Below are 12,310 nucleotides of genomic sequence, written 5' to 3' on the forward strand. Positions count from 1 at the left end.
GATTACACTGTCAACAGAATTTTGGATCAACCCACTTCTCAACCTGTAAAAATGCTGAAACATAATTCAATTGAAACCTGTATTTTTTTTTAATATTTGAAACATAAAAAATGTTGCAATACAATTTAAACTAAATATTAAACAAAATCTATATTACTTCACAATATATATATATATATATATATATATTACAATAAATTGAAAATGGTCTTAAATAAAAAAAATTTTAAAATTCCTCTATATGGTACTCCCAGCCCGAGTGGCATCAAAAAAATCCTCTGAAGATAGGAACCCTTGATACTTGATTAAATACAGCAATGGAAACTCCTACGGCAGCAAGCTCCACTTGACCTGCAAAACAAAACAAAACAGCAAGGATACATGACTTACTCTTCCAGGAGTTGTGGTACTGAGGGCCCAATTGATGTTTGCATCAAAATACCCTTGTGGTCAGCCGCTAAAATGCATTTGCCTCACTGTAACAATGTTTGAAGTTCCAAATTTAAATTGAACAGCTAACCACAAGAAACATTTTGAAAATGAGAATAGAAAATCACTGGGGAGGGAGTTTTATCTACTAAATGTGTGCAAGTGAAATACCATCCTGTTCCTGCCATCAAGGGGCTCTACTTCAATGGCAAGGTATGAATCAACATCATCAGCAGTAACCAGATAGTCAAGTTGCTTCGCTCCTGTTGCCAGAAATATTTTTATAAACTGGATATTCAAGAAAAGTCAGCAATGATAGAAGACTAGAAATAAGATCCATTACCAACTATGTAATTCACAGACCCATCTTCCAAAAAGCGTACCCACTGGCAGTGCAAAAATAAGAACTGTCAGTTATAATGGAAAGTGAAATAAGGAAAAAGTCAGCAATGATAGAAGACTATAAATAAGGAAGAACATCCTGCTCCCATGACCAAAACAGTCAGCTAACACACCTTAGTGCTTAAATAACCAGACTCACCAGAAGAGATCACCACCAGTAGCAACCCCAGTGAGATTATGACAACAACTGCTCCCATGGCCAAATCAAAACAAGAGATCACCCAAATCACTCTACTGATTTTTGGCAGAAAGAGTTACAAAATATGGAAAAAATCACAAACTGATTTGCAGGAAAACAATTACAAACCCAAAATTCTACAGTTTTTGCCATGGCCTGAGGACAATGCCCAGGCTTGAAATCTAGGCCTGGTACGTAATAAGGCTGAACCCAGCAAGCAACAGATTGTCTGGATTATTGCCGCCCTGAAGGAGTCTTCCAATCATTTGCAAGGATTATCCATTCATTGGTAGGTATTTAGATATTTTATTCAACCCTGCCTGGTAGCAGTGCACCACATGGTCCAAAGATTGTATCAAGATTGATGTCAGGCAGGCACCTACTCACAAAACTTTTACCAATCAATCATGACAAAAGCATTACAGTTTGATTAGTCTGATTTTTAGTTGTAGATAGAGAGACTGAAAAATACATTTAGATCCCAAGAATAGTTCATTTTGATTGATGCATGAGGACTGAATTTTAGTTATGATAGAACTGACTAACTAAAGCATTTGATGAGAATTTCATTCAAAATGACGCAATACCCAAGCATTGGCACCTGCATTGGAACCACGTAATGTTCATGGTGGGACCTGATTGATGGATGGCTAGCTACGATCTTAAGAAGGTACTCCTCAGCTAGCAAGTGTCAGCAGAAAACAGGTACTCGGAGGAATCATAACAAACAATCAGAGGAAATGAAAAAAAAATAAAATACTACAAGAACCCCAAATAAAAAAATATATTTATCAGTTTTTATAGTTACCCAGCCTAGTTTTAGGAATAAAAACAAATGGAAACGAGCACAACAAGTGATCAATACAAGCATAATTTGAAGCAGTAAAACCCAATCTAACCTGTGGTTCCACGTTGGGTTCACTAGTACCGTCACACTCTGTAATCAAATAGAGCAGTTTTCTGAGTGATGTATGCTATGAAAGCACAACCTTTTATGTTCAAGTACCAAGACTCCTGGCAACTACCAGACTGCCTACTCAATTTATAGGGAAATGTAATAAGTATGTGATGAACAAGAAGGATCTCTGAAAGATAATGCTAGAATGACGTATGATTGTGTCATTCCTTTACTAAAACCGATTGTTAAACCTTATAAGACAGATTTCACATATAACTAAAAAGATGTTTAAATAGTAGAGTGGAAACACACTCCAAGCACGAAATGCTGCTTCAGTCTTTGTTATTACAACTGAGATGTAAAGCCTCCAAACAGCAATTTTGTAGAGGAGACCAAGTTGATCGATGTTGATTATCAAATAGAGAGCCGACTGAGATGTAAAGCCTCCAAAAGGTAGTTACTTTATAAAGAAGATAAGTATCAAATAGAGAACAGGGGTTCAGATGTTTCCAGTTGCTTTGCTATGCTTGGAAGAAGTTTCTCATTCAGTATACCTTCAAACATCAAGGAAAAAAAATTTAGAGAAAGGAACCTAGTAGCATACTTGTATAATGGAGTTAACCTGCATTACAAAGGAAGATGGGAGTAAGAGAATGTTTCTTTAGTGTCTGTCATTCCAAAGCTCTATATGAGTTGCAGATAGAAGAGAATGTCATCTGTTAATCATTTTGTTAAAAATAAGAAAGATTACATGAAAGCTAAAAAAATTATCCTTGGTTCGATTGGAAATTCCAAGCAAATGGATTCCTTCCCAACTGTCACTGCTTTGAATTTTTTTTTATAAATAGGTACCTACACCATAGAATTCCTTTCAATTCTTTCCCAATATCTAAAGAAATTTTATGGATTCAACAGAATCACATTTCTCATGCCCAAAGGCGACAAATAGAATCCTTCTCCAAGGATTTGGCTTCCTACAAAATCAAGTCTTTATGCCCTTTGAAGAAAAAAAGGTTTGCATCCATACAAAAATGCCACTAAATAGCATTACAATATCCAATTTCAAGATTTATATTTTCAGTAAGGGATATTGAGAAAAAATGTTTACCTGAGAACGCATATAGCAAGTGATTTTTGACATGTAAACCATCCAATGGATAGAACAATGGTTCACTCATGTGTGGATGGATCCATTTCTGGACACATTTTGGTCCCCAGAGAGCAATCAACATACACAGATTAACCTTGGGACAATCTGTTCAATGGAAACTAGTAACAAATTATTATACTAGCAATTGCAATTCAATCCAAACTTCAGCATGGCCATGGTATATTGAAAGCAGATATGAAAATTAAACGTAAGTTATTTTCTAACTTCTGAATTGCATATACCTTCCCAAGTATTGATAACTAGGCTCCAAATTGCAATTGAAGTGACTTAAAAAAAAAAAAAATGTAATTACAATTTGGTCATGAAAGGACATATTCAATAGTTGTTGCAATTCAATTCAATTACACATCCAAATGCACCCTTGGTGATTTTAATCACCTCATTCATGAAAATATAACCATAGTTAGAGGCCATGAGCCGATAGTCATGTGCCAATGCAAAAATGCAGCCTGTGCCAACTGCATGTCCTCTGTTTGGACAGTCACCTTGTATTAGAAACTAATTCCAAGATTATGAAATAAATGCAATCACTTGAACTTGGAAACATGTTAGAATTGGAGTTAGCTAGAGATAACAATTGTAATTTATCTCCAATGTAGAAATTCACTGAATTACTGCAATGGTTGGGACACATAAAGTCAAGATCTTGCTTTCAAGCCCCTGAATTATTAGCAAGTATTCCTGCCCAATGAAAAACAGAATCAATGTCCATAACCAACTATTTATGGGTTCCTAAACATCATTCATTGGTTTCATGGCTTAAACCATTCAACCAAGACAGATCATCATCCATTGCTTTTTCTGCATTTCAAGAAGTTAGAGAGAGAGTAGAACCAAACTAAAAGCATACCATTCTCCACAAAATCACATTTCTTTGAGGTCTTAACAAACAACTCCTATGCATTTTTTTCCAATACTAAGAGAGAGTTAAGACAACAACAACAAACAAAAAAAAAATAAAAATGAAAACATAATAAAAAAGGCTAGCAAATGAATAAAGAGTGTCAATCTTGATATGAAGGCTCCCATTTTACCAATTTATAATCTATTCCTTGTATATATGTCATAGAAAACAACACAAACAACAGAAGCTCTCTTTGTCATGAAACATTTTCAAAGAAATGTGCTGATTTAGGAACTCTACACCATTGTGAATGGATTTTGACAGAGTAGGCTGAGGAAAAGAGAATCAGTGAAGGGCGAAAAGTCCAGCTCGAGCACAAAGTTATTGTTGGAGTTGTGCATAATAGAAAGCAACTTTATGAGAAAACCAAAAAAAATGCCTACGAAAATCAAGAAAGAAAGAAAATATAGAAATAATAGAAACAAGAGCAATGAGAATTCAAACCATGTCCTGATGCTACTGCATTTTGTCTACCTTGAGAACCCAAACACACCCTGAGATGTTCATTTAACTAGTTAATAAAAGGTACAACACATACCGTTGGGCCTGTGAGTAAGGAAGTTCCAGAATCAGCATGGCAGCACAACCATCAGCACAAAAACCTGAAAGACAATGTCTTAAAATTCCACCACGTGGTGAATGCGATGGAATATAGAAAACAAACATAGATTTAAGAGATGTTTCCTCACCTGTTGAATAGTTCCCAACAAGAAAGTCTCCCATGAAAACCATTATCTGACAGCATCATGAAATTAAAATAAAAAGGAGCGGATTTACATGATAATGCCACGATTTTTATGCCGACCAATAAACAATTCATGAGTTTCAAAAAATTAAAAATAAAAAATCAATAAACAGGGAAGATTATAAAAGAATGGGAGACATGATCTTAGGTACAACGCCACTTCTATTCAGTGGGCCATATTTTTTTAAACCAAACGGACTATCATTAGTCAAGACTTTTAAGGGGGAAAAAAATCACATATATCTTTCACCAGTGAAAACATGCCAGCTTGGAAAAAAACAAATTTATTTCTTCTGGAGATATGACTCCCAGAATATTCTATCAGACTTAAAACAAGGCACCTATTAAGGCACCTATTATGAGATTTACATGTTCTTTTAGCAGTCTTTTAGCAGCCTGTGGCCATGACAGGAGACAGGATGCAAAATGTTTCAGACTAAGAAAATGACTCACTTTCTTGTTACTTGCTGCATCTTCTACTTGTTTAACTAGGGTGGTTCCTTCAGCAGTAACATGCTGCATCACAAAGCACTCAGTAACCTTATAGCAGAGCGGGTTCTGAGGAATTACAAGTTGGGCCTCTAGGAAAGCATATAAATGAAGTGACAAAAATGTTTTCTGTTTTAGCAGTCAGTTTAAGTTTAAGATAAACATTAGCAGTCTCTTTGTGTTTGCTGTTTAGATGGTCTTGACATTTTTATTTTTATTTTTTTAAATTCTGTTTTAGCCTCTGTTCATGCAGATTTCTGATGTGGGTCTTTTTAGATTTACTGTTTAGCCTCTTTTCATGCAGATTTCTGATGTGGGTCTTTTTGGATTTGCTGTTTTTTGCTATTACACGTTGTGTTCTTGGGGGTTGTATGAAAGTCAGGCATAAACTAACTAAAATTAGACCGACTAGACTGTGGAATCCACTGTCGCTAAATCACAATATGAAAATCAGGCTGTTTGAACAATCCTAACCTCTGATTTGTAGAGACTCGTTCATTGAAATAGGACTGTTGGATATTTTTCATTTTAACGAGCCAATAACAACAACAAAAAAAAAAAAAAAAAAAAAAATAACAGTTGCTCATAGTAACATATAAAACAACACAATACCGAAAGGTAACCACCATGCGTGCAAGGCTACATCCATGCAATGCAAATTGAAATTTCAGTAGCTAGACTCAAGCATATTATGTTCACTGCCATTTACCAAGCCATGTTTGGGAAGGCATCATGTTCGTCATGTCAATGGATCAGCATTTAGCACATCCAAGAGGAACCATTGAAACATGTGCTTTGGAACCTACTCTCCTAGCAATTCTATGGCCAGCTTGGAAAGAAAGAAATAACAGGACTTCTAATTGGTGATAGTGGACCTAATTACTTCCTAGGCCAGGTCCTTATAGGAGATCTCTGGGCATACTAGGGATGACTTTTTAAAAATTGAGCAGGTGCTCTAATGTGATGGGGGTGTAAGGGTCTATGGTTTCCATTATGGGCTGTAGTTTCGCTGCCATTCTAGGCCTTTCTTGTGTTCTAATGAACTATCAATTTCAATAAAGAGAATGGAAAACCATTCAAATACGACTACTTTTCACTCAGTGTACATTTTTTTAAGTAGTCACTGTCACTCAGTGTAATTTATTTTTCATCCACAATTCAAAATACTCTTCTGCAGATGTCAAATTCCTTCTCAGAGCCCACTTTCTTTTATTAGACACAACCATCATCAACTAGAAAGATGCTCATGACATGTGTACCTTCATGAGGCAGTTCTTTGTTTCTTAAGAGTCTTATCAATGATTCAATATAGAGCAAGTTCATGGCTATATGCAACAGCTGCTGGATGACAGAGTTCCAGTTTTCCACATCATTCATCAAATGACTGCATAGATGTTATTTCAAATGTTTGGACAACATCTAATTCCTTTAATGCCTATTGAACATCCACACTCAGAAGCTAATGGCACTTGTCACATCATATAAGTGATTTGAAAGCATGCGAATGCATAATGTGTACATGATGTTCAGTGGCACACCCATGAATAATTTGACTGCACCACAAGTGCTTCAAATTTAACACTGTTGAGGGCATGACTGTAGATCGTATGATGTTAGGTTGGTTATTTATAACATGGCATGGTTGACCAAGACAGCATGATCTAGCATAAGAGAACATGATATAGATATATAAATCTATCTTATAAATACGATTCTTTCATGAAACAAAATTAAACCCTGACAGAAGATTGGTGATCTTTATCATATATATCAACAGATGTACTTTTTAAATGCTAATGAACAGATGTCTGAACTACCTTAATATAGACCGTCTAGTTCAACCTGTCATTTGCCACCTTTCACTCTCATCAGTTCAATCTGCAGTTCGGTTTCACCATAGGTGAAGGAGAGCCTTCACCAAATGAGCAGATCATTGAAGCAGACCAGTTTCGGCCAGCAAGATCCCTATCGGTTCGAAGTTCCATTAGCTTTTGTCATTGTGTCTTGGTTGTACTGAACATTTGCCATTCAATTCAAGTGTGCATCCAAACAAGGTTATTTGCAATTTTGTAACAATCATAAGCTTACTTGATGAATGGAAGCCAAACAAGATTCAATTATATCAGCGTAAGAATGTTACTATCCACCGACCTGCCATACACATTCAGGTAAGAAAACCATACAAATCTCTTTAAGAAAGTTGAAATGGGAAGTGGACACTGAGATTTAGCAAATAGATCATTTAACCCCATCTTCAATGAATGGATCACATAGGAGCGAATTTCAGTGCTAAAATCTTTTCCTCAGGAAACAAGAAACCCAGATCAATTGCACGATTACAGCAGAGTTCTTGACAATACAGCAAGTTTGAGTCGTTTGGCATTTAATCGAGCATGTAAGGTGCCAAAGCATAACATAACCAAAATTTAAAAAAAGATTGATGAAAACTTCACAGATTCAATCATTTGCATCTCGTTTTATAACCTACAGTCATAGACAAAATCCAGAAAAAAAAAATCGATCTAACAGATGGATGACAGATATATACAGAGAGACGACCTGTAGATCTTCGGGGAGATATTCGTGCTTTCTAGAGAGATCCATTGAATGCTTGAGATGCAAGTGGCTAAAGCTTCCTTGATGTCATCGGATTGCAGAGATCCTCGTATCTCATCCTTAGACATGTTAAAAGAGAGATAGAGATTAAAAACCCCTGAGAGAGAGAGAGAGAGAGAGAGAGAGAGAGAGAGAGAAACCATAGAGGAGTAGAAGTGGATTGAGAAAGGGGAAACGAAGAGAGATGGTCGATTGAGATAGGGAAAAGGGGAAATAGAGAGAGAGGGTCGATTGAGAAAGGTATAGTAGAGGTGGAGATGGCGATGGCTGTCGCTGCATCTAAAGGGAGAGAGAGAGAGAGAGAGAGAGAGAGAGAGAGAGAGAGAAGGATTAGGTTTTGGTATGCTGATTGGAAAAGGGCAGTAACAGGTCTTCTTATTTTGATTGGTTCACATTTGCCTGATCTGGTAAGCTTTTCTAATGTCATGCATTGAATAATGGCCTTAGTTTCTTATTTGAGGGCCAATGACAAGTTGGTGGTTTTGTATCAATAGGGAATGCTGCATACAAAAAAAGAGTGATAGGAAAGTATGAGTTTCATGAGAGAGATATATGTTTGCAATGCCTCAAGTTTTCTAGAAATAAGTCAAATTAAATTAATTATAAGAAAAATGTCAAAATGAAATTCCCAGAAAGTGTAAAGAACCATTGAAGTCTTGTCCTGTGATCCAAAGTTTTCCTCCTGAAACCCTGGTCCCATGCATTTGTATGTTATGTGCCAAACTATTTCTTCATTATTTTTGCATTTCCATTTGAAACCTTCGTTTACTAGGTCATTCTCTATTGGTTCTTGTTTTTTCATTTTTGAAATGGGCAATTCTTGTATTATTCTTCTTTGGATGAATCTTTATAACTTGACACCGTTTAATTTAATAGATGATGGAGGAAATTTTTCTTCATCTCTCTTGACCTAATTCGGCTCTACTAGCAATGGTTCAAATGCTTGTGGACTTCGCTTCAGCTGAAGGTTAAACATCTTATCTGTTATGATAGGATTGACCTTGCTTTCAGTAGTGCTGTGTTACAGCTTAAACTAAGTTTCTTGTTGTATTTGTTCATTCAATTGAAGCCTTGCAGTTCACCCCATGACTAAAGCCTTCTATGGACGGTCCCACAACCTGGGTAAAAGAGAAAGGTTGGTGTCTAAAAAAAAAAACACAAAAAATTTCCCATATAAATTTCTTGGTTGGTCTGACAACCCAAATTAGTTTGAACCTTCTTCATGATCATCATGTACCCAGGTACGAATCTTTGACGGTTTCTAGTTTGGGGTGGATGAGGCAGTGTGGGATGAGACTGTTAGAGTTCAACCATTTCTTGTTATTTGACCCTACTTTTTTGTAAATAAAAAATTCCTTCCTTTCGGGGCCACTCCTACTTTTTTTGCTGGTATGCTTTTTTTACTTCTAAGAATGTCTTCATAGGATAGAACTATAATTAAGTTTGGATTGTGGATTTGTATATGTTTAGGGTATTTGTTCTTTAATATCTCATGCAGACCCAAAAGATCCTAGTTTGAGGGGAGTTGAAAATTCCTTCCTTTCAGGGCCACTCCTTGTATGTGCAAGGTACCTCAAATTTACTGTACCAATTACTTTAGAGTTAAAAGTCCAGTCTTCTGCCTTGTGTCCTGTAAGATTGTAGTGCTAGACCTACATGGAAAACACAGAATATAATTTTGTGGTCTAACATGCGTTAAATATCTGGCCTTGGTAAGAAGTTTGAAGTAATAAAATATCCTGGGCACAAATTATGCTTTGCATATGTATGTTGTTTAATTTCTTTGCCTAAGAAAATAAGGTCGAATTTATACGTTTATACTAATAACCTTGTTGGTGTTGTCATCAGCACTGTTTGTCAGTCCTCTTTATCAGTGAAGCTACCAGTACATTTTCCATAGTGTTCTCTATAATGATCACGATCATGGAGGCACACTTTTATTCTCAATTTCTATCATCTCACAGATTCTTAGCTGCATCCATCTAATTTATACTTTTTATTCCTTGTGTAAGGATGTGGTTTGATGTGAATCTTTTCACTCAATGCAATTTATGTTCAGATATACCTATTGCTGAAGAACTTTTCATTTTATCATAACTTATCATGTATTATAACATTCTAGAGTTCATTAGACCATTTTATGTTCCTAGAGTTGTTTAGAACGTGAATTTAGTGGTATTTGAGCAAGACTAAAATATTTTTTCCATTTTTTAATGGAAAGAATAATCTACTAACACATGTTCCTTTATGGGAAGTTTCTATTAAAAGCTTGATGTTTGATTACTGCGCTAATCATATTCACAGTTAGCATATGCAACAATTTCATTTCAAAAGTAGAATTATGTTGACTTTAAGAAATGGCACATTTGATATATTTTTTGTTCATGCTGACTGCTGAAAGCAGACCAAGCATACATGTAAAGTACTGAAAATTGCTGCCACCGGAAGTGTTATAAGTGTAGTGTCAACTGCAGGACTTGCCTGGAAATATTCGAAGAGTCCACATGGTATTATACTAACTATACTTTTTATAGCCAATACTATAGTTTTTAGAAGTAAACAATGATTTATCATAACAAATTGTGGAAAAGAATAGAAAATTATGGAAAAGCTCTCCCTTGAGTTTTTGTAGCTAAAAATGCATGAATTAGCTAAAATCTGTGATGTCTAATTGCCTATGTATACGATATGTATATGTAAGCGTCTTTAATGTGCATGTCGATACATGATGGCATTCTTTTTCTTAGTTAATGCACTATAAAATTCAAAAGGATGAAGATGATGGAAACATCCTTTGGTTGTCCGTTATTGTTATGATTCACTTTCATATTTGAGGAAATGAAATCATTATATAACTACACATCTCATCTCAAATTGCATCAGGCTCTAGCAACAGGAACTCTCGCACTTGCATATTCCCTGTTTTTTTTTTTTTTTGGTAATATATCTAATTTTATTTTATTTTTTAGAAAAAAGGTGCTAGATAGCCATTTGAATCAGTCCTTTTCCTCAAATTTTCAATTAAATACTTATATTTTCAAATGGAGATTAACCACTTTGAGAAAAGTAAATTTCATCAGTTACGTAGCGTTTAACTTTTGGGTGAAGTTTGAGAAGAGTAAATTACATTTTTGGTTAAGGTGTTTTGTTTTTTCATTTTTTTTTCAGTTGTAATTAAATTGTTCTTGGCCTTTCCTTATCCATCATCCTTTAGCTATTAAGCATCCTTAGTGGCATATATATTTTGGATTTTTGTAGGCTGTTGAACAGGATTATGAAAGAGAGAAGCTTAATGAAAGAATAGCAAAACTCTCTAGTGGTGTTGATATCATTTGGGTACTCTTTAGGAGTCTTCTTCTCCCTCAAACAAGATGGTTATGATTGATCTACAAATTGGTATAAATGTGTTCAATTCCCTAACATTCTTGGCACTGCTGGATAGGTTGGAGCACAAATAGAGACAAAACTGAAAGAGAAGAAGTTGAGAGTAGAAGATGCTCTTAATGCAAGGTATCTTCTTCTTTCTAGATTTGGGGCCATTTTTCAGTCTCAAACTATTTTCATGCTTGATGTTTCAACCAAACCAGGATCATTTGTTTTCTTAATGTGTGTGATCTTTTCAAGTAGCAGTTGAGGAGGGTATTGTTGTTGGGGGTGTTTGTACGCTGTTGAGACTCACATCAAAGGTGGCTTCCATCAAGGATACTCTTGAAAATGATGAGCAGAAGGTACGTAAATGAATGTTTAATGAAAAAAAAAGAGTTTGATGTTTGGTTTGCACGTTTATTTTGTGTTTGTAATATGAGTCTTGATTCTGTTGTTTTGACTCGTCTGCGGTTGGAATAGAGATTGTTAGGAGGGCTCTAAGCTATCCGCTTAAGTTGATTGCCAAAAATGTAGTTGTCAATGAAAGTGTAGTCACTGAGAAGGTGCTTACACCATTAAACTGAATTAAGGCTAGCAAAACTTCTTGAAGATTTTTATATTTTATTGCATTGAATGGTGCCATTTTGATTGTTGTTCCCTTGGGTTCTTGCTAGCACAATCCGAAGTATGGCTACAATGTTGCAACAGGAAAATATGAGGATTTGATGGCTGCTGGAATAATTGACCCTACTAAGGTAAGTTGCGTTTTCATTTTGTGTGTATCCATTTATAGTGTAGTGGCATGACAAATATAAAATTTTAGTTAGATTTGTTCTCTTTGTAGTTCTGATCTTTAACTTTTCTTTACACTTTAGTTTGAATGTAATTGTAATCTTAACTAAGAAAAGTGTGAACTAGCTTATATTTTAATAGATTTATCTTATATGATTTGTGATATTTGGAATATTTTTTATTAACAAAGATTTGATTTTTGTTTCTTACATTTCTATTTTATATTTCTACAGTCATTTTTTATTTTTAATTATACTGTAGCATTTTTTGAGTTTTAAATATTAAAAAGAAATACAGGTTCCATGCAAATATATATATAT

The 12,310-nt window shown here is 35.1% G+C and overlaps 3 long non-coding RNA genes across 4 annotated transcripts; 1 reads left to right on the plus strand and 2 right to left on the minus strand.

Annotated features, from left to right (window-relative positions):
* Nucleotides 1–240: 240 nt before the first annotated feature.
* LOC131238589 (uncharacterized) lies at nt 241–1,081 on the minus strand. 2 transcript variants are annotated; one of them, XR_009167954.1, is made up of 4 exons: nt 971–1,078; nt 773–815; nt 601–692; nt 241–351 (listed from the first exon to the last, which is right to left on the minus strand). It is a non-coding gene; the product is annotated as an uncharacterized LOC131238589 (long non-coding RNA). The 2 variants fall into 2 exon arrangements; XR_009167955.1 differs by lacking the exon at nt 241–351 and adding an exon at nt 378–476 and having other exon boundaries at nt 971–1,081.
* A 5,896-nt stretch (nt 1,082–6,977) lies between these two features.
* Nucleotides 6,978–8,155, minus strand: LOC131238590 (uncharacterized). The gene is made up of 3 exons (XR_009167956.1): nt 7,776–8,155; nt 7,305–7,367; nt 6,978–7,229 (listed from the first exon to the last, which is right to left on the minus strand). It is a non-coding gene; the product is annotated as an uncharacterized LOC131238590 (long non-coding RNA).
* Nucleotides 8,156–8,174: 19 nt separating this feature from the next.
* On the plus strand, nt 8,175–9,886 carry LOC131238591 (uncharacterized). The gene is made up of 3 exons (XR_009167957.1): nt 8,175–8,239; nt 8,709–8,799; nt 8,902–9,886. It is a non-coding gene; the product is annotated as an uncharacterized LOC131238591 (long non-coding RNA).
* Nucleotides 9,887–12,310: the final 2,424 nt, after the last annotated feature.

Source organism: Magnolia sinica, chromosome 3 (genome assembly GCF_029962835.1).
Source record: "Magnolia sinica isolate HGM2019 chromosome 3, MsV1, whole genome shotgun sequence".
Lineage (NCBI taxonomy): Eukaryota > Viridiplantae > Streptophyta > Magnoliopsida > Magnoliales > Magnoliaceae > Magnolia > Magnolia sinica.